Source organism: Syngnathoides biaculeatus, chromosome 12, assembly GCF_019802595.1.
Source record: "Syngnathoides biaculeatus isolate LvHL_M chromosome 12, ASM1980259v1, whole genome shotgun sequence".
Taxonomy (NCBI): domain Eukaryota; kingdom Metazoa; phylum Chordata; class Actinopteri; order Syngnathiformes; family Syngnathidae; genus Syngnathoides; species Syngnathoides biaculeatus.
Genome location: NC_084651.1, coordinates 6,153,829 through 6,177,257, shown reverse-complemented (window position 1 = coordinate 6,177,257; position 23,429 = coordinate 6,153,829). Strand labels below are relative to the sequence as shown.

Below are 23,429 nucleotides of genomic sequence, written 5' to 3'. Positions count from 1 at the left end.
TTTGGCGACATCATAGAGTGCATTAAAGTAGGAAGAAAATATCAGCCGCTCGCCGTAGACACATGGGTTTGTGGACGTTGCCATGGTGACGTCGCCTGGAAGGCCAAGCTTGTCTGTAGAAATGGCGGGCGATTATCACGTGCTTGCAACCCAAGAATACCGTTAAACATTTGGAAGGTGATAATAAACGAAGGTACGTGGAAAAATAAGACGACTCAGATTTAATCCCGAAGTCGATGTTTTCGCTATTTAGAAATTGGACTATCAACCCGTTTGCGCTTGTCTTGGACAACTGGATCTACACGTATCTGGTGAGTAAGTCGTCCAGATTTACACATAAAAGATTGAAAGCGTATAAAAGTCTGGACTCATAAAAATACTTCGTTGCTGGATCTGTTCTCAATCAAGAATAAATCCCACGTGGCGATGGAGTCACTCAGATATTTTTCAATACAAATACCAATATTTAAATAAATGACCTCTGATTTTACGCAAACCAGCATTCATAAACTATGATTGGAAAAAAAAAAAAGACAGGAAGTCGGCTCCTCATACACGGAAGCGCGTTGCGGCCACACGTTAAACTTCGGTAAACTTCTCCGTGACAGACTTTTTTTTTTTTTTTTTTTTTAAATATGCATTGTTCTCAAATAAGTCAAATGCGTAATTAAAAAAAAAAAAAAGAAAATAAACCGCTGGGATAGGCTTCAGCCCCCGTACACGAAAGCGCGTTGCGGCCACACGTTGAACTTCGGTAATTCTATTTGTGACCGACAGCTGGCGCTGTGAAAATGGTGACGTCACTTGCACGAGCTCTATAGGCCAGAAATTATGCTATATTGAAGTAAGGTGAGGAGGTGCTTCTAGACTCACCATTGCCGTGTCTAATAGAAAAGTAGTGCTTAGACACCATCTCATGGCACGTACAAACAAGTATAAACCTCTCTCTGGGGAGTTAATTACCCAGAGATTTCTGCAGTCATAATATGAAACAACGTTGACGGTACACGGAAGCGTGCTGCAGCCACACGTTAACCTACGTAAACATCACGATGACCTACGGATTATTTTCTTTTTTTTTTTTTTAATACCCGTTGGACTCATTTGAGGACAATGCATATTTAAAAAAAAAAAAAAAAGTCTGTCGGGGAGAGGTTTACCAAAGATTAACGTGTGGCCACAACACGCTTCTTGTATATTGGCGACTCCCTGTCTTTTTTTTTTTTTTTTTTTTTTTTTTTTTTTTAACGCAATGTTCTTAAATGAGCCAATTTGGCATTATAGACAGTAAATTTTCATTTGAGATTGAGAATAATTTTATGAAGTAATCGCTACACAGTCGTGTGTATTTGGGCGCTGGGCGCCATCCATCACGATTAATTGCCGAAATCCATCGATATTTTCTGGTCTTTTCAGCTGGTATTCCATAGAAAGATCTCTGAATATGGGTCTCGTCTGTTGTGACAACCAACAGCACAACAAGTCTCGGGCATTGTGAATGTTCTGGTCCGGTTCCATGTCCCCAACACTGTCGAGCAGCTCTTTTTGACCTGCAATATGGCGCCGTGAAATGGTGACGTCACGTGCACGAGCTCTATACGGTTTTTCTGGAAAATCCTACCGAATTGTAAAAAAAAATTAAATAAAATTGGCAATTTTGCTGCAGTACAGGTAAAATTCACATGTTTTCACACTGGTTATGAAAATATTTGCAAATTTGAAGATGTTTTGCGATTAAATATAGTGGCTTACTTTTTGCACAAAATTGTGCAAAAGGTATACAAAATTTGAAAACCAAAATTGTCTCGAGTTTTGTAAGATCTCGTGCGATCACGTGAGATTTTGAGATGAAATCTTATAACATTTGAAAAATGTTTTTGCGCGTACCCGGCCGACAGTAGTTTGAACCTCCGAACTTTGAAGCCAACATGCCAAGCACTCCTTTTTATTTCAGTTTTTTACGTATGTAACCCCAAAAATTCCCTGCAATTCTTAAATTGGAGCTAAATTCTCATACTTTTGCACGTTCCTTTGCGACCAGCTTCCTGGAGCTTTATCGGAGAACGGCCGAGTGCCTCTAACACGCTTGTTCGGAATTGAAACGTCACGAGTTAATGAAGGATCACATTTAATTTTCCCCGTAAAGTGAGACGCTGACGTCGCACGATTAATCATTTGGGCTTCGATAACTTGCGCGCATTTGCAGCTCTCCGAACTGTAAGTAAAAAGCCGCGATCGGACGCGTGGTTTACGATGCCCGACGACCGCTGGCTTTCCGTGCATCGAGTCCGGCGGAAAAGCGGCGAATGAAGCCCGCGCGGGGTCTGGAGAACAAACACCCGGCGAAGAGGGAACATGATCCCCGCCCGGTCACTCCTCCTCAGTGCGGATCCGACAGGAAGCGAAAGGGCGAGGCTCCCCATCCCCGCTGAGATCGGCTCGGCTAAAAGCGTTCCCGGTCCGACTCATTTGAAAGGAGCGTCCCCCCTCGCGGGGGCCCGACGGCCTCCTCTGAGCTCGCCGGCACGGCGAGATGGAAAAGTGACACGCTCGGGGTGGGAACTCCTGCTCGGGCCTGCGTGCGTCCGCGAGACACATTTACGGCTGCGGAGGACACTTGTGACAGCTTTCCACTCGGAGCACAGGATCCATCTTCCCTCCCGTCGCACTTCTATTCCAGTTCACTCGCTCTCATTTCTCCCCTTCTGCGCACATTCTGCAATGCTGTCAATCAGGACGCCTCACTTTTGCTTTTAGGAGGCTTCAAATCCAGTGGAAAAGACTAGATAAAAAAAAAAAAAAAAAAGAGGAGGCAAAATTATTTTTCTCTCCTTACGTAACATTACGAAAAACAGTCGACATTTCTAACTGAGAATATATTTTGGAGCTGAATTGCATATATGCACACAAGTGCCACGCAACGTACACCCGCACCTGCGCAGATTCCGAAACAGAAAAAGTTTCCTGACAATTCTGTTTTTGTTCCCGTTCCGTTGCCACGTCTATATTTGCTTTGCCTCCATCTTGTGGCATTCTGATGCCATGGAACTATGTTGAAGTCCGGAGAGGAGCTTCATTTAGGCTAATGTAAAAGTAGCGCCTTGCCACCATCTTGTGGAATCTAAGGCCGTTATAAACCTTTTTTTTGGGGGGGGGGGCATCAATTATGTTTGCTTTTCAGGGTTCAGTTCCTATCCCGGTGTGACGGTCTGAGCGCTCCCCCGTGCTGAAAAGTCTCCCTGTGATTAATGCGCATCCATTACTAACGGGGGAACTCTGGGTACGTCGTGGACACTCACTGGGAAATCCCCCGGTCTCATAGTTCCCCTTCTTCTACATAGAGGGAGCTAACATACGTTATATCCTAACCCTAACCTTAAAACAAAAGTTGATAAAAAGATATAGATATAGATATATATGTACGTTCGCTGCGTTGGTCTTTCTGAGACCTCGATAGCGAACATGAACGCTCGGCGACAAGTTGTCAAATGGCACATGTTGAAGGATGGATTACTAACAGAGGAGCTCTGGGTACATAGTAGAGACTTACTGGGAAATCCCCCGGTCTCATAGTTCCCCTTCTTCTACATAGAGGGAGCTAACATACGTTATATGCTAACCCTAGCCCTAACCTGACCTTAAATCAAAAGTCGTGAGATCAAGACTGATTTGTGCAATGCAGCATGGTCTTACCGGCCATCCAGATCTCTAGGAAATACACAAAGAAGAAGAAGAGACAAGTGAAGAACCTAGGCTAACTGTTAGCTTCGAACTACGCTAGCGTTGGACGGTCTTTGTCATTTTGAGTGTGCTGACTGACTTGAGAGACATGTTATTTGTGTTTGGCTGGAAGACGAGTCCATGGATAACGTTTACGATTGTAGATCACGGAGAACAAATCAGTTTTAACACATCAACGTGCCTTTGAATAATCTTTTAGCATAGCGGTTGTCCAAGTGTGGTACTAATTTTACGAGTGATAAGGGGGCCCCTTCTCGTGGTACATGAAAGAATCAGTGACTTAAACGTTCAAACTTGGCCCAATGTTTTAGTTTGCGATAGTGAGTTTGTTCTTCTTTCTTTTCGGCTTGTCCTGTTAGTTGTCGCCACAGCGTGTCATATTTTTCCATCTAAGCCTATCTCGTGAATCTTCTTCTCTAACACCCACTGTCCTCACGTCCTCCCTCACAACATCCATCAACCTTTTCTTTGGTCTTCCTCTTGCTCTTTTAAAAGTTGCCCTTCATCCTTGCAGAGACTCTTCTGTCACATAGAACACCAGACACCTTCCGCCAACTGTTCCATCCCAGTTGGACCCGTTTCTTCACCTCCTTACCACACTCACCATTGCTCTGGATTGTTGACCACAAATATTTGAAGTCGTCCACCCTCGCCATCTCTTCTCCCTGGAGCTTAACTCTTGCTCCTCCGCTCCTCTCATTCACGCACATATATTCTGTTTTACTTTGGCTAATCTTCATTCCTCTCCTTTCTTTCTAACTGTTCCTCCGCCTGCTCCCTGCTTTCACTGCAGATCACAATATCATCTGCGAACATCATAGTCCAAGGGGACTCCAGTCTAACCTCGTCTGTCAGCCTATCCATTACTACCGCAAACAGGAAGGGGCTCAGCGCGGAACCCTGATGCACTCCCACCGCCACCTTAAATTCTTCCGGCACATCTCACCGCTGAGAGTTTGACCATGTTTAATTTTAATGTTCAGTACACCCGAAACAAAAACTTTCCTACATTCTAATTCTGCTTTCTTTGCTTTCTCGGGGCCTGATGTTGTTCCGCTGCGATTGTTTTTTTTTTTTTGTTTGTTTTTTTTTTTTGGTACGACATTTTCTTATGCAGTTTGGTTTAATTTGCAAGCGTTTGACTGTAAAGGCGTTCACCTTTCGAGGTTACACCGGACTGCTGTACTTTCTATAAGCGCTGCACAACGTCAGAGGAGCACGGCAGAGCAAGCATTTGCAAAATGGTTCATTTCTGCAGCGCATAATCTCGAAAGGGGCACCTGTTTGTGTCTCGCTTTTTGCTGTGCAACACCATTTCGACACAAGGACCAATTTTTTTTTTTTTTTTCCTCAGAAACAGCTTATGCATAAAACGAAGCTGCATAAACACACGCACAAACTATAAACCATCCCTCCCGGGAAAGGAAAGCTAAAAGATGCCAGCCACCCTGTATTCTATATAGTTTTGTTTTTTTTTTAATTACATTTATAAGGTTCTCTGGAAAAAACATGACATTCATGTTTCATTGATGTTGTGGCGCTGTGGTTATAAAGACAGCAACAATCAAACGTCCTCCTTTGAGTCGGGCGGCGTGTAAAAAGCGCACTATCTTACATTCAGCCGTCCAGACAGCGGTGTGCACAATAATACCCACGGAAGATTGTTTAAATATGAAAACAATGACAAGCGCAAAAGAATGTTATCCAAGCCCCCGCCAGTCAGATTTTGTTTCATTGATTGGTTCTTTTAGTTTGCTTTGTGTACAACTTCATGAATCCATTTAAAAAAAAAAAAAAAGGTAACAAAACTGTAATTGGGATTATTATTGGTTCATATTTTTGTGACTGTGAAAATCCACAATCAATTTTATCAAACCCAAAGCCGATGTTATTGTTTTGTTTGGCTTGTTTTGGGTGCGACTTCATGACTCCATTTCAAAAATATAAAGGATAACTAAACCGTAATTGGTTTATAATTACTGTGTTTTTTTTTTTTGAAAAATCCACCATCTGCCTTCGATAAAGTTGTCTAAAATCTTGTTATTCGATGCGAATCTCATGCATTCTTTTTGTTTGCATTGTTTATTTTGTTTAGTTTGCTATGTGTGAAACTTAACTATATATTTTTAAATGATAATTCTGTAATTGGTTTATGACTGGTGTATGCTTTAAGTTAAGTTTTAAGTTTAAGTTGCGTTTTAAGCTCAAGTTTCGGTGTATTACTCACGTGAAATGTTGAGAAAAAGGACGGATAGTTAGCCCTCGAAACTATGCCGGGTAACCGCATAAAAATAATTCCGCCCGGAGAAACGGTTGCACCTTGTTTCACACGGACATTTATTGCAGACGGACACATTATTGGCCCAGTAATAAACGTCGCTAAAAACAACAAAGGAGGGGCTGTAAGTGACTTTTAAAACAGTGTTCAATGAGTGAGATGAATGGTAGTTCGCGTTTTTTCAACTGAGTATGCTAATCGTAGTGTGCTAATGCTAATCACCATTTAGCATGTCGCGGTCTCAAATTCTGTACACCATATTGTTACCATACACGCAGTACCAACATGCCTTTTTTGATAGAGTGCATTATTCATAAATGAGGATACCAATAATGCTTTTTAAAGTAATTCGATTAATACGTTTCGATAAAGAAATGAGATTTAATCGTGACAACCCTCCATCCAACCACATTCGCTCGTCTCAAATCTCGTTATTTTTGCTCAAATAGTTTGTTTTGTCTGATTTACTTTGTGAACAACTTCTTGACCACATTTTTTTTTTAAAAAAGATAACAACTGTAATTGCTTTAAAATTGGCAGAAAGTCTTCAATTTTCCCAGAATAGGAACATTCACTCGCAACTGACGTCCACAATGTTCTGCTTGTCGTTGTATTCGTTGCGCGGATGTATCTTTTTCTGTAATTATTGTTTTTGTCCGCTGCGATATCCATCTTCTTCTTCTCCTTTCGGCTTGTTGCTTGATTGATAGTTCAAGCAAATTAATCCTGCATTCACTGACTGCCTTTTTTTTTTTTTAAATTGTATTTATTTACATTTTAGCGAGCAACATCCCGCTGTTACATCCGCACCGGTGACGACACGTTGCCGCGGCCCCCTCCGGGAGAGCAGCGCCCGCAGGTAGCGGCGCCGGACGACCGGCGATGATAAATGTACATTCGCGCCTTGCGAGGAAAGGAGGGCCGAACGTGCTTTTACGGGTGACCTTGGAGTCAGCTGAGCACGGCGGATGATTGTAAACAGCGTGGAGTCGGGGGGGGGGCTATCAAACTGTAACTTAAGCCTCCCCACCCATGAGCTCCAAATCCTCACATGACCACTTCTCAAGCAGTGCACGGCCTCCTTTACGCTTCTCGGCTTGTGGTCACATGTACTCGCCTCAGTGTGTGTGTGTGCATCTGTGCATTCCTTCCGCATTGTTCCGAGCCTTTTATTCCTCACACCATTAGCAAGTCACCCCTCTAAATCCCCCCCCCCCCCAACACCTCCCTCACCTTCCCCCCCCTCAGTCGCCCTCCTGCACACGCCTGCAGGATTTACTGTAGATCCCTGATATATTATGGATAGGGCACACAAAAAAAAACAACAACAAAAAAAACACTGCCCACCATTTATATGACACACTTGTAAGATCACATACTGGGGGTGATTACAGCGGGCAAACAACACCTCCGGGGACGGGGGGGGGGGCTCGCTGGGAGCAAAAAAAAACCCCAAAAAGAATCCGAGGCTCAGCCATTTTTCTTTTTTTTTTTTCTCCCCTTCCTTCCTTCATCTGCCGCCTTGTAACAAATTACACCGATCCACCGCTCCCACCCATGCCGGGAGTCTATTAAAGCCTGCCGCCGCGATATAATCGAGGAATTGTGTACGTTCTATCGGCGTGATTATGTTTTTTTAATTGAGGTTGAGGGCAAACTTCATCAAGCCACAGGCACTTCCCGCGAACAAGCGAATTAAAATACGGCCGGGCGAGCGGCGGGCGTTGTGAGTTATATGACATCTCCATGGTGAGTACGAGGTGTTGCGTTTTGAATATTTATGCCTCGTTTGCTGCTCATCCTGACTGGGTGAACTTATAAGGGGTATTTAATGACGCGCTGATGTGAAAGTCACAGGCGGGAGTCGTTTTTGTTTGGGTCGTGTTTGGACCATTTCAAAATAACTTACCCCGTATGGTTCAGTTATTGAAACAAGTGACATAAATGTGAAAATTACTTAATAATGTGGTTGAGTAATAGTATAAGAGTGTTCTCCTGTTTTATCATGGCTCATCGTTTCAGCTAGTGGTCCCCAACTACCGGTCCGTGGGCCTTTTGTTACCGGGCTTTGGACCCACCACAATGGACGTTTTGCTTCCGACTCGATTATCCTTTTAGCGTTCCATCAGAAAAAGTATGCAGTATTTATTTTTATTTTTTTTAAATGGTTAGGGTACTTTGGAAATTTTTTTTGTCACAGTTCCCTGGTGCCTTAAGAACATGTCTGTTTTAAAATAGCCCTTTCCCACATATACAGTGAAGAAAATAAATATTTGAACACCCTGCTATATTGCAAGTTCCCCCACTTAGACATCACGGAGGGGTCTGAAATTTCCATCGTAGGTGCATGTCCACTGTGAGAGAGATCATCTAAAAAGAATGATTTTGATTTTGATTTTTTTTTTTTGCAAATAAGTATTTGAACACCTAAAAAAACCAATGTTAATATCTGGTACAGTAGTCTTTGTTTGCAATTACAGAGGTTGAATGTTTCCTGTAGTTTTTCACCAGGTTTGCACACACTGCAGGAGGGATTTTGGCCTACTCCTCCACACGGATCTTCTCTAGATCAGACAGGTTTCTGGGCTGTCGCTGAGAAACACAACATTTCACCTCTCTCCAAAGATTTTCTATTGGGTTTAGTTCTGGAGACTGAATAGGCCACGCCAGAACCTTGTTATGCTTCTTACAGAGCCACTCTTTGGTTTTCTTGGCTGTGAGCTTCGGGTCATTGTCATGTTGAAAGACCCAGCCCACGACCCATCTTCAATGCTCTGACTGAGGGAAAGAGGTTCTTCCCCAAAATCCACGGTCATCCTCTCCTTAATACAGTGCAGTCGTCCTGTCCCATGTGGAGAAAAACACCCCCAAAGCACGATGCTACCACCCTCATGCTTCACAGTAGGGATGGTGTTCTTGCGATGGAACTCACCATTTGTCTTCCTCCAAACACGGTTAGTGGAATCATGACCAAAAAGTTCCATTTTGGTCTCATCTGACCACAAAACTTTCTACATGGCTCCTATGTATCATCTGAATGTTCATTGGCAAACTTAAGATAGGCCTTGACATGTGCTGGTTTAAGCAAGGGAATCTTCCATGCCGGGCAGGATTTCAAACCATGATGTCTTAGTGTATTACCAACAGTCACCTTGGAAATGGTGGTCCCAGCTCTTTTCAGGTCATTGAGCAGGTCCTGTGGTGTAGTCCTGGGCTGATTCCTCATCTTTCTAAGGATCATTGAGACCCCACGAGATGATATCTTGCATGGGGCTCCACTCGGTCATGTTTCGCTTCTTACATGTTGTAATGATTGCTCCAACAGTGGACCTCTTTCACCAAGCTGCTTGGCAATTTCTCCGTCGCCCTTTCCAGCTGTGTGGAGTTGTACAATTTTGTCTCTGGTGTCTTTGGACGGCTCTTTGGTCTTGGCCAGGTTACAAGTTAGAGTCTTACTGATTGTACGGGGTGCACAGGTGTCTTTATGCAGCTAACGATCTCACACAAGTCCATCTGAGTCAGGATAATACATGGAGTGAAGGTGGACTTTTAAAGGCGGACTAACAGGTCTTTGAGGGTCAGAATCCACACAAATGAATCGTTAAAAAAAAATCATACATGGTGTTTTCTGGATTTTTCTTTTTAGATGATCTCTCTCACAGTGGACATGCATCTATGATGGAAATTTCCAACCCCTCCGTAATTTCTAAGTGGGAAAACGTCAATATAGCAGGGTGTTCAAATACTTATTTTCTTCACTGTAAGTTACGGGTGTGGGCCAGCAGTCATGCCCGCAGATATAAAGTTGCGGGTGTCAGGCTGTGGTTCACTTAGAGAGCTCATCTTAGAGGGAAAATTGGTGAAGACTACACAAAATATGCGACGTCTTTCAATATCTATGTATTTGTACTCGTAACAAATTTTATGTACGTGATTTTTTTTTGTCCTCAACCGTGCAGATTTGTGAGTGCAAAGTCCTGTGTACGCGCCCGTCATAGTCATTTTCTTTGCCACCACAAACAAAGCCGAAGAAAAAACAGGCTATTTAATTTTTGAAAAATAAATGGGCTGAAATGTCACATTTGCAGAACTATCACCTCACAGTCAGTGAAATTTTGCACATTGAGATCGAATCTTGTTTGAAATCCATCTCGGCATGTGACTTTGAAGGTTTACTGCGGTCCTGTTGGATTTATTTTACCCCGCTGGAGGATAGGGTGACAAATTCCCGAGGAACAATTAAGATTGGAATGTTTAAATGCCGCTTCTTGGCGCTGTGCTTTATGTCGGCGAGGGCGGCGTCAATCAAACTGGATGTGACTTACCCGCACAGAAAATTGAGTTGCTTTGCGTCTTTGATAAATCGTGGCAAATGTTTGTAGTGTTATGCATATTTAATGCTTAAAAAAAAAAAAAAATCAGCCCTTTCTGTAATTTAATACAAGATATGAAACAATAATTACTGAAAACGTTAATTCCTTCATGGAAGCGCACGTTAGCGAAGTGAATTGTTTTTACACAGCAGCGCAAACACGGCCTCCTGTATTCCATTTGTAAAACTTATTCCACATCAGGGTAAACACGCAAATAAATATACACCAGCAGACATTTTAATCTTAAATCTCTAATGCTCATTTGGTGTTCGGAAGGTCAAACTGTTGCGGTTATGCTAATTAAGCTCCATATAGTATGTGGGGGGGGGGGGGGTCGTCACTTATAGCCCACACATCACAACACAAAGAGACACACACTGCCTGTGTGCACACAACAGAACACACTAAGTGTGTAAAATATGCAACATCCCTCCACAGTTTTTAATATCAAGTTACTCCTGACGAGCCATCCGGGATATTTATCACATTCCATCCATCCTTCCATTTTCTTCCCCTTACCCGATAATAATACTGTAATCATAATTACATAATAATATTGCAATTTTCAACTGACATGCATTGTAATATACTGTTAACGTTGTTTCATATTATGAGTGCAGAAATCTGTGAGTTATTAACTCCCCTAGGAGAGGTTTATACTTTCCTGTATGTGCCACAAAATGGTGTCTAAGCACTACTTTTCTATTAGACGGCAATGGTGTGTCTAGAAGCACCTCCTCACCGACTTTTTTCACACGCTTTCAACCCTGCGATTTATGCAGTGATGCAGCTAATTTGTGCATTTTTTTCTAACGGTCGCCAGGGGGCACCCGAGCAGAAAAGGTAAGAGTGAGACCGGTGGAATATATGTGCCGAGCAAGTGACTTTTACCGGTCCAGCTCTGTTAGCGCTAGCGTGTTACTGCCGTGTCTCATTGATTTTTACCGGTATGTTTTTTTTGTTGTTGTTGTTTTTTTTTTTGTTTTTTTTTTTTTTTTACCGGCCTGTTAGCGCGACCCTAGCATTAAACTCTCCGTGTGCTGTCTTTCTTTGTAAATATCTCGTGTTTCAATGTGGGCACTTGGGGCTTTTACACGTCTGCGGCCTATGTATGTACCAAATGGTATTTCCTTAACAAATTATGGTACTTCCTTGCCGCCGATATGGCATCAAAGTGATGGAAGTGGGATATAGTTTTTGCACAATTTTTCAGACATAGCAGTTGTTGGAGAGAAACCTTTTGTGCTTGGGCTGTCAAACATATTTTTCTCGCGGGCCACATTGTGGTTCCGGTGTCCCTCAGAGGGCCGTTATGACTGTGAAACAATACAAATATCGTATTTGCATCTTCAATTTACGGTCTTCTTTTGGAATCAGAAATCAAGGGTAATGTGTTTTTCAACTATTCATGTTGGGTAACATGAAAAAATGCTTGCAAGATCTCAACTTTATCATTTATGATGCATAACAATTTGAAATTTTTATACAAAGAACAATTGAAATTGTCACTCTAGATTTGGCTTCGCGGGCCACATAAAATCATGTGGCGGGCCAGATCTGGCCCCCGGGCCTTGAGTTTTACGCACACAAATAAGACACACAGAAAGAAACTCAACATTGTGGGATGTTTACATTGTACATTAAGATATTTATACATGAATATTACACATATTTCGCAGTTATCAAACATGTCACGCTTCTGAATTTGCTGTGCAGAGTCTTTAAAGATTAAATACAAATGTGTTGTACTAAAAAATTAAATACCGTTGAGCTACACTTAGCCAGCGATACTTTAGCCTACCACTAGAGGAAATTCCCATAGCACCAGCTTTTGACAATCACTCGTCTAAAAATTGCTTAATTTACAAATACTGTAGTATGTTGTAGTATATAGTATAATCTGGTAACACTTCAATGGAGTGGAATAGATTGTTTCTTCAGTTTTAAGTTATGGGGTTGAGATTTCCCTTCTGCATTATTCCGAGTGCATCTGACTTGCAGTTTCGAAATCATTCATATGGATAGAAAAAGACACGTTTGACCTCGCATTAGCATATATGGTAACTAGTATGGCGACCCAGATGAATTTAAGATAATAGCGATCAATAGGACACTGCTCTCGCGTCCTCTCGGTGGATGTGTGCTGCCGCAGCTCCTTCTGCAGCATCTTCATCTTTGCACCGCTCTTTTTTTTTTTTTTTTTTTTTTTACTGTCTGGCAGAAATGAAAATGCATCCATAAAAAGCATCTATAAGTACGCGGCCGCACGGGGAAGAGTGTGATTGCGGCCGTGGGATCGCCATAGTAAAATAACAACACTCAAATGTGCAAAGTTTGCTCTCTTTTAAAACAAACACAAGGAGACCAACAAAAAATGATAAGATAGGTAAACACATAAATTATTAAAGGTGTTAATTGACCTACTCTTACGCTGTGCGGTGTATTCTAAAAGACTAATCCGGCACACCACTTTTATTACATTACCTCCCAAAAATCGCCACTCTTCCTTCAAAGATGTCCAATCGTAGTACCAAGAATAACCTGTAAGAGGCAGCATGGTGCTATATGGCATATGGTACGTGTTGTAGAAGAAGAAATACCAGAAGCTAGGCTACTGTCAATCTTGTAAATAGACTGAAATTGAAAGTTGACTCCTAAAAATTGTCCGCTTGCCTGATTATTCCGCTAATTGACTCCTCTTGCCCAGCAAATGAATCACATAAATGATGTTAATAATAAAATGTAATGAAAGCGTAAAGCAGTTTGATCAAATGTCTTATTTCGGAAGCGCGTATCAAACTGGCGGCCCGTCGTAATAATCAACACCGAAAAAGCCGTCTCAAAAAGATTGGTGACACCTGTTTATGATTTCTCTATTAATCGTTCATGATAATCTTTTATGCTTGTACACCTCGCTTGAGTTGTGTATCGTACAGTCTTCATTGTAAATTAAGGAGTAAGGCTGACATTAATCCATTTAAAAAGTGGTAACATTTTGTGACAGTTGCATGCCAAACACCCATGCAGCTCAACTTTTCCCCAAAAGTTGGAATGAAGATAAATTCAAGTTGCGACGTATCCATAATTTAGCATCATTATTCCTTCCACCCCGTCAGGCAGCCGCAATTTTTTTTAATTCAAGGTCACAGATGAAATGATGGCACAAACGGACGGGATAACGCGCAGTGATTTAAAAAAAAAAAAAAAAAAAAAAGAGCATTATATCTCTCCCTCAATGTTTTATCAACGGCGTCGCTGAGCTCCATCACTCGACTCCATTTCAATAACTCCGCTTGCGTGTGTGGGCTCGCGGCAGCTATTCCTTATGTAGCGGGGACATTAAAGTGTTTACGCAGGCACATTGCGGTGACTCACTTCCTTTTTGAGGACAAAACTTCAACTTCATGTGACGCAGCTCATCGTTTGGCAGGGAGGGTTTGTTGTTTGTGTTTACATTTGGGGCCTGAAGAGAATTTAAATCAACATGCCGGGGTGCTAAAAAACGTGTGCGTGTGTGCGCGCAGTTATGAACGTGACCATCTTACAATCGAACGTTCTCTCGGAGATGTCCTAGAAACTTTCCCAGTCTAATTCCGTCACCCTCCCCCGCCCCGCACAAAGGGAGCGCTGAGAATCACCAATTAAAACGTCAATGCTAAAACCAGCAGCTGGGACAATAATAGACTTTTATCCCACCGACGCAATAAGTTCCACATGCATATTTCATAATTGCTTCACCCAGTTCAATTAATGGATTCGCTCCTCTCGTCCTTCGAAAACTTGGTCATCGCATTGACGTGTCGTGACGTTCATCGGCGGCTTCAGTAATTATTATAAAATAATATGGCTACACTGAAGAAAAATAATTGATAGAATTAATAGGTTGCAATTGTAATTACATACAAAAAATGCATTTGTGTAGGTGTATATACTTTATTCTTCTCTTACATTTTCCCTGTAATGTTACAACTTTTTCTCCTAAAATGAAATTTCCCCCAAAATATAATTTCCACTACACCTCCCACTAGTTTTTCTTGTCTATTTTTTTTTACTTTATTGCCTTAAGATTGACTCATTTGCCTTCTAATACTACCTCTTTTTTCCCTTTGTAATATTACAAATTAATTCCTGTAGCATTGTTGCTTTAGTCTCGTTCTATCATAATTGTATTTCTGTAATATAAAACCTGTATTTTCCCTATCGTGGGAAATTGGAACGGATTAGGCTATTTACATGTAAAATGCGTTTTGAAAAATTCCAATTACAAAACGACTTCCGGGACGGATTAATTCTGTCACTTGAGGTAAAACTGTATTATACGGAGTCTCTAAAGGTACATTGGGGGGGGGGGGGGGAAACCTTGTCATTGTAATGAGTAAGTTTCTCATTGTAATGAGAAACTTTCTCATTGTAATGTCCAAGTAGACCATTGCATGTGTGCATGTATAAAAGACCCTTATTGATTTCAGTTTGCATCCCTAGGCAACAATGACAATGCAGGAGTTAGTTCGGTTCTATTTTCATCTGGGACTTTATTATGAAGACATTGCTGCTCCGCTTGCAAGACGTCACCATTATGTTGTGTCTGAGAGACATTTAAAAAGAATTTTGAATGCTTTGCGTCTGGTTCGGCGCAACGAATACACCACTTTCGATCGCGTAGTTAATTTTATCCAGACGTGCTCAAAGCAAGTGGTAGTAGAGAGAATACCTGAACGCAGGAAGCTACCGCTAGCAGGTAAATAAGCTACAACTACCTGAACACCGAAGCTACCGCTAGCAGGTAAATAAGCTACGACCCATAGGTCGCCGTTTTTCGACACTTTCTCATTGTAATGAGTAACCTAGGTTACTCATTACAATGAGAAGGTGACTCATGACAATGAGAAGGTGATTCATTGCAATGAGAAAGTTACTCATTACGAGAAATCAGTCAGCTTTTTTTTTTTCAATGTCCTTTTAGGGGCTACGTAGTACTACAATAGTTTTGTCATAAATTATTTTAATGTTACGTCCTCTCATAAAATAAAAAAAAACCATTATCACCTTTCTCATAATTGTTTTTTAGTGCTTAATGTGCCTGGAGTTGTGCAGCCTTCACTGTGTCATTGTGTTTTTCTGCAGACGCCACAGTGAAAAAAAAATTACCACGATTGTCATCAAAGAGAGCCAAATGATCAGAAAGCAATCCTCAGTTGGCTTCGATCCCGTTTCTGGCAGCAATTAGGCCGCCAGATCGTCAAATTGGAGTTGTAGTGGTTTCATCTGTGGAGGTAAAGCCATTTTGGTGGCTCAGGAGGTTGAGAAGCCATTTAATCTTACGACTCGCTTCCTTTTCTCTTCAGCAAAACATCCAAAATGGATTAATCACACAAAAGGCACTTGAGAGAGCAAAGGGGGCATGCTGGGAGCCGATCGGGATGGATAAGGACTCTGTTATGCCACTGGCGCACAGTATTTCACCAAGGTATGTCTTGGACTGATTATAGAAAATCGACTTTTTAATTTGGTCTCTAGAGTGTCTGCTTACCCAGCTAGTATGAAACAGAACTACATTCATTTGTTTATTTTTCATTTAATATTTCCGAAAATGTCTGAGAGGGAGCTGTTTGTATTTTTGACTTCCAGCCAATTTACATAACACTCCAGATTTCGTGAAAATTGCTTGGCCGGTCCAAGATCCAGAGCTACATTCAAGCGGCCAAACTGTCTAAACCAGCGTCGATCACAATCGACCGGTCGATCGCGAGGGAGTCTTTGTCGATCGCAGGATGGTGTGCCAAAAAAAAAAAAAAAAAAAGACATCAGGCAATGTTCCCTCTAAACTGTGTGCGTGCATAATTGTGCACAGCTGATGCAGTCTCGCGGATATTCTGCCTTGCGTGCAAAAAAATAATAATCAGTTTGTAGCATTTTGGAATGTGATTCAATGAGTGAGGGATGACTACATAATTCAGATACTGTAAAAAATGAAAAGAAGAAGCCACTGGTTTCTTTTAGGCAGCGCATGGAACCTTCTCTAACAATGAGCGCTGCTCCGGCACACTCTCTTTTTCCTAGTTTACCTTACAAACCCCCTGCTCTTAAAGACGTACACTCATAATTACAAAGGTTACAGTACTTACGCAGCCCATCAATGTGTTTTATAATGACAACGTCCACCACACCGCCGCTGCTTTAGTTAGCAACGCAGTCTGGGCAACGTAGAGCAAAGATGAGCTAGACATGCTGCTTATGTTTACTTTTGATATTAATGGAGAATTTAAAAAAAAATGCTGTTTTTTTTTAAGATGCAATGACTGTCGGAGTATGTGAATAATCAAAGAAAAAGTGGTTAAACCTGTTGGGATTTGCGAGTTTGGACCCTATGCGTGTTCACGAATCGAGGAAGATATGACCAATGATTAGAAAAAGTTAACAGCAAATGGATTTATGACAAAGGAATGTGCAGTACAGACGTCCGGGTCTTATCTAGGTATCTGCCGCACACGAGACGTGTGTCTTCTGGCAGGATGGCCAAAGAAGAAGACAAAAGCTGCCCAGTAACACGAGGTTTTTATATGTATGGGTCCATGTTTGAAGTGGCTACCCCCCACCCCCGCAGTCTGATCCTGGGCCGGAATGGTAACTTTCCGTTCCTTATCTGGTGTCGTTCATCTCCACGGCAACGCCTGGGATAGGAGGATGACACCAGCCGGTTTTCTGCGTACAAAGATCAAGGACAACCACCAGCTCCACAATACATCCTTGTCTGATTAGCAAATGGGGAACACTTTATCTGTTGATTAAATGTATAAGGTCATATTTAAGCAAATAATGAAAGTGCAATAAAAGTAAAATTGTCTTCAAACTGGACAAGAATTTCGCTTTTTTGAGTGGGAAAGGTTTGGTCTGAAGCCAAAGTAGAAAGTGCAGGATGAGATGGTGTGTCATTTTAAAATTCCACCTTGGCGCAGCCTGATCCAGGATGAAAGCACAGATAATACCGTGCACAAAAAGGTAATTCTGTATTTTAAATACAGGAAGCAACATAACATTAACCTTAAAACGCTCGCGAGAGGCGGGCTGCTTGAAAAGTAGATCTTGGGGTAAAAAAAAAAAGTCCGGGCACCCCTGGTCCAAACGCTGAGTCGAGGCTCTGTCCTCGGTCATCGTGATAACAAAAGGCGGACTCGCCATTAGTCCGGCAGTAATTGGGGCGGGATATAGTGTCTATCACTTTCACGAGACAGGGCCAGGCCCTTTAAAACCGGGTAGTTTCAATAAGTACAATAATACTTCATTCTCGCGGTCGTGAGGTAAAAGTGTGGCGCAGACTTATTAATCCACTTGGGAACTGCTTTAAATGCACAATATGTCTTTCCTCATTGTATGGCGCTAGATGTTTCATCAATACTCCATTTGTTTTTTTTACTCGTGCTCCGTGAAAAGTGTTTTGTCTTGAAGACTAAAGCCCGCTCAAGCCTCGTGCTTCTCTGAATGCACCGCACGGCCCCCGTGCAGACTTTTAAGACTTCCAAATGGGAGGTCATTACGGCTGACGAGGAAATATCGCCATCATTTCCCTTTTGAAAGCAGCCAGCCGAACACAAAACAAACAAGCCGAGGCATCACAATATATGAGGCAACGTGGCACGGGAAGATTATGTTCGCTCGGCAGGTCTTATTTAGATTTCTACCCGAGCACATTATCGCTTTATTTTCTCCCGCATTGTGGCTGCCTTCCGCCCGGCCGACGTTCTAAACTCGTCGCCACAAGCGCGCGCGATTTACATTGCAAATGGCGCCGATGATAATTAGTGCGTGCGCGCGTAAACATTTTTCTTTAAGTGCACCGGACCATTAATTCCACATCATGTGTCGTTAAAATAAAAAAAGTTCCTAAGCTTGTTAGATTTATGAGATTAATAGCGCGTGGAATTCCCCGCCACTCTTAAAAACTGGGGAGGTGGGAAAAGGCAGATGGAGAAGTCTCCGTCAGGCGGTTTCCGTATTGCTTCGGTTTAAAGTTATGTAAAGCGCAGCCCTCCGAGTGGCAATAAATAATCTACTGCTATGAGAAGTGCCTGTGGCTGTGTAGTAAAAAAAAAAAAAAAATAGTGTTGGGGGTCTTCAATCAGTGTTTAGCAGTGTAATAATTATGGAATTTGCTCAATTAGTGGCGTGAGAGAGGCGCACGGTGGCAAAGGAACAGTGGTGGCAAGTACAGCAGGCAATGTGAGCACAAAAGCTTCAAGCTTCTGCCAGAAGGAGAGAAAACGCCACGGAAAGGCGACCAGGACAGACAAATTCTCGGGGGGGGGGCTTAAACAGGAAGCACTTATACTTTATAGGGTGGCAAGTGTGTGCTGACACCCATTTCCTATTAGTTTGGTTGTAATTGGTTCATTCTAAACACCACCACGTCCCCAGTTATTAGGGTGTGCACACTTACGAGTACTTTGCCTCCCTTCTTTAATGGAGATGTACAGGACAGGGCATAGGGCACATTAATGATAGGGGAAAAACATTTATTTTAATGTAATTTTTTATTGAGTCACTGATAGTGTGGTGGTACGCACGCCTACCTTTGGTGCGGGCTGCGTGGGATCGATTCCCGCTCCGTGATGGTGTCGATATCTGCCCTGCGACTGACCGGCGAGCAGTTCAGGGTGTCGTCCGCCTTTTGCCCGAAGCTTTGTGGCACAGGCTTCGGGTTTCCCGTGACCCTTGTGAGGATAAGCGCCTTGGATGGATGGATGGATAATTTTTCATTATCATGAAAATCTGGGATTTGAACAAGGGTAGACTTTCCACTAACTGTAATTGACAGAAACGTACATTTAAAAATATATATATATATTTTTTTTTTTACTAACGTACATTACTATCAATCATTACTTTTGTCTTTTTTACGCGAGTATCTGAACTTCAATGGAAGTACAGAGTGCGAGTTCTCTTCCCGCCTCCGAAAAGGTGAGCCGGCCCCTGGACTTATCAGGCGCAAATCTCAGGCGCTAACAAGGAACGTAAAGAGTGACCGGATTGCTAATGACCGTGGCACGCCTCCAAAAACGCCTCCCCGCCAGTCTATAAACTGTGAAGGTTAGCCGACCGGGGAGGGCGCCGGTCTCCCCTCGCACCCGGAGTCAATTTGTGTCCCGTGTCTTGGCCTTTTAGCCTCAGAGCTGTTTGATTGGGCCGCGCCGGCGCTGCAGTCTGCTCGGCTGCTTTCCCGTTGCGCTCCTCGGGTCGCTGAGCACCGCTGGTCACTTCATCCGGCTGTTGGGTCGCCCGCTGAGGCCTGCGCTGCTTTCATGCGGCTCATCTCATTTTTGAGTGGGGGGTGGGAAAAAAAAAAAAATGACTTCAGCTCTGGAACCACAAAAATGTCAGCGTTGATTTAAATAGCCGAGCTTGTGTCTTACATTTTAGCTGCTTGAATTTCCTTCAGTTTCTGTGCAAAGACCATGTCTACATTGTACACAGTAAAGTAAACCCTTGCCAGTTCCTCCATTCATCTTATATTCTGCTTATCCTCACCATTTTGGAGCCCATCCGAGCCGACTTTTAATCCTGGGCCACCCATCTGTGTCTTTTTCTGCTCTTTTTGTAACACCCTAAACTTTTGCTCAAACACTTCTTCTTCTGAAGGGCCTCTAAAACTACCCTGAGCACCGCACAGTGTGCCGTCAACGAACCCATTCACTGTGTATGATCCGCCGCTGAGTGCCGGTAGCGCACAAGGCGGGCACCTACGCACAGTGCTCTATGCCTGACTTGGAAAAAGGTTCAATTTTGATATCTCGGCGATTAAATAGGAGCGATAGTGGTGGGGGTATTTCATATTCACGTTTTCTACAGTCAAAAGCGCATGGATGCAGAAATGAGTTCATTTCTGTCATTTTCGCACTATAAGCCGCACCGCATTATAAGGCGCACCTCCAATGAATGGCCTATTTTAAAACTAGTCTAACTCATATATAAGGCGCACCGCTTTATAATGCGCATAGAATAGACGCTACAGTAGAGGCCGGGGTTACGTTATGCATTGATTAGATGGAGCTGCGCTAAAGGCTCAATATCGATCCATATATAAGGCGCACCGGATTATAAGGCGCACTGTCAGCTTTTGGGAAAATTAAAGGCTTTTAGGTGCGGAATATAGTGCGGAAAATACGGTACTGTAATGCGTTTGTGGGTGAACAGTGCAAGACTTGGTGAATTTTACCTCCAGACGCTTAGGCCTTTAAAATTCCAAATCAGTTTTTGCGCCTGAACAAAGCTCATTGAATTCAACAGGTTCTTATAATGGAATTTGGCACTTTTGCTGCAAAAATTCAAAAACAAGCTCGCACCAGCGACTAATATTTCTCCACGTTTATAATTTCCATTGTTAGAGGTCAACCGAAAGCTTGGCGAGTGTGAAAATGTATTCAAATGATGTCAAAGCATCACTTGGCCCCCTTTCATGTTCAGGCCAGTTTCGCCAATCAGGAATCCGAAGAAAGTTGCTCAGAAAAAAGTCATAACAACAACATGGGCGAAGAGGAGTTAGTTGCTTTGTAAGTCGACTAATAGCGGAGGTGAGTCACCCAGTTATAGTAGCCTACTTTGAAAAAAACAAAAGTTAAAAAGAAATTTGTAATAAAAATTTGCTCGGACGGGCTCGCAGAAAAAAACTCATGAAGATTACAAATTAAACTTCCTTAGCCTCAGCTTGAAGGAGAAGCTCTAGTTTCTGAGTTTATATCGCTGAGTTCATATAGAATATCCATCCACCCATTTTCTTTGCCGCTTATCCTCACGAGGGTGGCAGGGAGCGCTGGAGCCTATCCCAGCTGTCAACATGCAGGAGGCGGCGTACACCCCGAACTGGTCGCCAGCCAATCGCAGGGCACATAGAGACAAACAGCCGCACTCACAATCACACACACCTAGGGGCAATTTAGAGTGTCCAATTATTGTTGCATGTTTTTGGGATGTGGGAGGAACCCGGAGTACCCGGAGGAAACCCACGCAGGCACGGGGAGGACATGCAAACTCCACACAGCCGGGTCCGGGATTGAACCTGAGACCTCAGGACTGTGAGGCTTACCCAGCTGATCCACCGTGTCTTATATAGAATATGAGTTTTTAATTTATGCAGTGAGGTGAAAATATTTGTTTTTGGGAGTGAGGCATTTACACTGCCAACTACTGGCCTGGCATACATACTACAGCATTTCCTACATGGTGCAAACTAATATCAGATGGAGAAGAAAACATTTCATATAGATGCCAAACCGAGCTCCAGTGTCTAAGAGAAATAGAATCCTCATTTTCATTTTCCTTCCCACTGATTTAACTGTGATGAATATTTTATCAGTCTTTTATTGCAACCTTCCCTCTAGTGAAGCTTTGGAAAGTTTCTTCTTCTTCAAACCGCTGTAGACTTTTATTCCTGGCTTTCCAAACGTGGCAGTGTGGATCCTCGTGGACACGTAACGCCAAGCTCGCAAAGCTACCTTTTAATCTACAATATGACTGTGCAGTAGAACTGAGCGATTCGAAAACCACGTAGCATATTTCCGGGGAGGCAATTTCGGATTGACGGCTCAGGTAGGAGGCGCCGCACGATGGCTCTCGGGATGATAACGCTGAGAAGATTTACCGTAATAATTACAAGTTGTTCCGTGAAATTAATTACAGCGATTGCACTTCATCTGCTTCGTGTGAGTTCAGCAGAGGAGACGGCGTTTTTAGATTTTTAATTGCTTACGTAACAGCGAACAGTTCAAGTGGGTTCTCGGAGATGATATATGTGTACACAGTGAGCGGTGTTTGGATTAGTGCGAATGCCGCAAAAAGGGAGAGGAACAACGAGTTACATGAGATAAAATGGGAAGGCATCCCAAGATGTGCGTTTGAAAACTGTACTATACATGCAAAGTTATATTTGTAGGACGCATCGCAGGGCCTTGGCTTACATAGGACTTACCCCGGATGTCAGATGATCAAAAGCGTGATCGTTTGAACGTTTGCAGCAACGGCAATAAATTATCATCTTATTTACTCACCGTGCGCCCGGGAATCCTTTGGACGTTAAAACCGGAACGTCGCAGTACGTTTCCCGCTTGGCAGGGTCGGCAGACATAGGGGGATTTGATTTGATTTGGGTTTCCCTGTCGCTCCCCCACCCCCACGGCGACCGGCTCAAATTGTTTTTAAACATGCGCTGGGATTATCAGGAGGAGGGGGACCTGTTGCGGTTTTGATTATTTTCTGACATTTGAAAGATGTCAAATGTCAGTCGCGCATGTTGGCGTGTCAAATAATGTGGTAAACAACAACCGGACCCAAGACGAGTTTTCAATAGATTTTAAAACCAAGCTTTTTTTTTTTTTCTTTATGTCAGGTTGTGATGGATTTTTTAATATTTGGACACACACTCACTCTGACATTCAATGAACCTTGACATAACGGTGAACTAGTTTATGTTTTGTTATGCGTTAAGGTGTTATTATTGGGTCTGTTCCCGCCTGAGAAATTATTACATCCTCTTGTTGGATTTGGTCCAACCATAATGTAGCGTAATTCCCTGCCTACATAGCGCACCTGTTTACATTTGTAAAGGAAATATCATTTGCAAAATACATACGCCGCAGCTGTGTAAAAGCCGCAAGTGCCCACATTGAAACACGAGATATTTACAAAGAAGGACGGTACAAAAAAAAAAAAAAAAGAGTTTAAATCTAGCGCCGGGCTAGTGCTAACAGGGCCGGTTAAAATAAAACTTACTGGTAAATATCACTGAGACACGCCAGTAACACAGCAGCGACACCTTAGCACATTGCTAACGCCAGCGCAGCGCTGACAGGACCAGTAAAAGTTACTTCCTCGGCACATATATTCCACCGGTCACATTCTTACCTTTTCTGCTCGAGTGGCCCCTTGCGGCCGTTAGCAAAAATTCACAAATTAGCCGCGTCACCGCATAAACCGCAGGATTGAAAGCGTGTGGAAAAAAAGTTGCGGTTTATATGACGGAAATTACGGTAACCAGAAGGGTTTTAGAT

General features: G+C 42.7%; 1 long non-coding RNA gene across 1 annotated transcript; it reads left to right on the top strand.

The window, feature by feature from the left end:
• The first annotated feature begins 227 nt into the window (after window positions 1-227).
• Window positions 228-17,154, top strand: LOC133509595 (uncharacterized). The gene is made up of 4 exons (XR_009797391.1): window positions 228-311; window positions 15,517-15,665; window positions 15,738-15,859; window positions 16,868-17,154. It is a non-coding gene; the product is annotated as an uncharacterized LOC133509595 (long non-coding RNA).
• Window positions 17,155-23,429: the final 6,275 nt, after the last annotated feature.